The sequence below is a fragment of the Pteropus vampyrus genome, unplaced genomic scaffold, assembly GCF_000151845.1.
Source record: "Pteropus vampyrus isolate Shadow unplaced genomic scaffold, Pvam_2.0 Scaffold417, whole genome shotgun sequence".
In the NCBI taxonomy this organism is placed as follows: Eukaryota; Metazoa; Chordata; class Mammalia; order Chiroptera; family Pteropodidae; genus Pteropus; species Pteropus vampyrus.
The window spans coordinates 671,276-673,374 of record NW_011889198.1 but is presented as its reverse complement, the minus strand read 5'-3'; the positions used below and the strand labels follow the sequence as shown (position 1 = coordinate 673,374).

Below are 2,099 nucleotides of genomic sequence, written 5' to 3'. Positions count from 1 at the left end.
TTTACGGACCCCAGGCACCTATGAGGACTGACCGTTTTCCGTTCTGTGGCTTCACGAGGTACCCCATTCTTCATCATCCCCTCCCTTTTTGCTGAAGCTAGCGCGTTCAGGTTTCTGTCATTTGCAACCAATATATATACATATGTATGTAAATACACACACGCACACACACGCACACACACACACACGCACACACACACATATTGGCTAAGACAGAACGAGCGAGAAACTCCAAGTGCAGCTTGAACACGAGACTGTGTCTTCTCGCGGAATCACGAAACTAAATAGCCTAATGATAACGACGGTCTGGCAACTTTTCTCTTTTGGGTCTTTAGTCTTATTGGGAGGATGCTTCGTTTCGGGGGGGGCGGCGCCAAGATAACGTGGCAATGTCTTTAGAAACAACCGGCCTCACGTCAGTGCGCTCGGCTGGGCCACTGAACGGGGCAGGCCCCGTGAGCGCGGAGCATCCCGCACGCCTGGCTTCTCAGAGTGCGGGGAACGGCACGCAGAGCGGCCGGAGGCCCGCGGGGCTGGGTTCTGGGGGCCTCGGCGGGGCCCACGGGGGAGGGTTTGGGCTGCAGCGGACTCACGTGGTGCGCTTCGCCGGAGAACCGGGCCCGGGCTTTGTTTCCGCGTCTGCGGAAGGGCTCGGGGCGACCGTCCTGCACTGCCCACTCCCACTGCGTCGTCCAGAGCATCCGGTGAGGCTGAGGGTGTGACAGGGCTGGTGACAGGAAGCACTGTAGGGACGGAGGACGCCGTATGAAACGCGCGCCCTCTTCACCGCTCCAGCAGGTGACGCCCGAGCGACGCCTCACTCCGTGAACATTCACAGGGTGCCTACTGGGTGCCAGGGACAGCTGGCCCTGGCGGGGCAGAGACGAACAGGACACAGCCCTTGCCCTGAGGCTTTGGCTCAAACGACATCGTATTCGAGGGGCCCTCTCCGAGGACCCCATCTCCAGCGGTGGCCCATCCGCCCTGCCGCTCTCTCTAGCACGGTTCATCACGTGACCTATATATTTACTGATTCGCCGTCTGCCTTTCCCCCTCCTGGCCCCCATAAACCCACTAGAGGCACGACCCATGACTGTTCCCTAACGGTCACCTTCACTGCTACGATCCTTTTTGCATAAAACAGTGCCTAGAATATAGTAGCTCCTCAAAGCACATTTGTTGAATAAACAGTCGGGGGAGGTCACGCTTAGAAGAAGGGGTCTGCATCACCCTGGGGGGGTGGGCACAGGAGGGGACAGAACCCACAAACTGGTCCTGGGCCAGAGGGACAGATGCAGCCCCGAGCAGTGGATAGAAGAACGTCTCCGCCTCACTCACTGCTGGCCGACGGCTGGATCTAGGGTCCCCCTAGATATTTGTTTGGGATAAAGCCACGCCCAGGGTTTGTCATTTTAACTGCCACGCACCCCCCAGTCCAACCCGCTTTCTGTCCTGCTGCCAGATGGTTTTTCCAACGTCAGAGTGGTTCCTCTCGCTCCCCTGGAGAGCCCACACACGGGACGCTCTTAGCAAGGCCCCTGGTTCCTTCAGCACGTCCCTGGCTCCCCTCGCCCTGTCCTCAATCCCCCTCCTGCCGGCCCTGACGACATTTACGCATACCTTGCAGTTTTCCCCGTTTTATTCCCCTCAAGTTAGAAATCCTTCTAGAAACATCCGTTGCCCTTTTAGTTTGACAAGACTCAGGAAGTCTTTCCTTAAACCCCCTTTGCCGCCCCCTGCCCCTACAGAGGCAGTCCCCGCCCCCACACCCGTGTCACGGCCCCCCTCCCACGGCCCACCCGTCTGCCGCGGGGCCCACGCTCGGCACGTGGAGAGCGGATGCTCGAGACCCCAGGCCCCCTGAATTTTTCTCACTCAGTCCAGAGCTGAGCGCCCCCGCCGCCCTCTCATCTGTCACCCTGTGACACTCACCCTCACCTGCGTTCTTCATTTACGTCTCCATTTCTGGAAAAAGGGCCCCTGGTCATCGCAAGACCCTTCCTTTCCTGGTTCCTTCTCAGCGGTGACCCGCGTCCCGCCGGGAAGTGTTAGCTGGTCTCCAAGGTAACCGACTGCACCACTGCAGCCTGGGGCAGGGA

At 59.2% G+C, this 2,099-nt stretch overlaps 1 protein-coding gene across 1 annotated transcript in view; it reads right to left on the bottom strand.

The window, feature by feature from the left end:
- The window catches only part of VWA3A (von Willebrand factor A domain containing 3A), a 69,610-nt gene extending 67,578 nt beyond the window's left edge, over positions 1-2,032 (bottom strand). Inside the window, exon 1 of the mRNA XM_023523815.1 lies at positions 1,933-2,032. The gene's annotated coding sequence lies outside the window, so the exon portion shown is untranslated. The remainder of the gene's footprint in view (positions 1-1,932) is intronic.
- Positions 2,033-2,099: the final 67 nt, after the last annotated feature.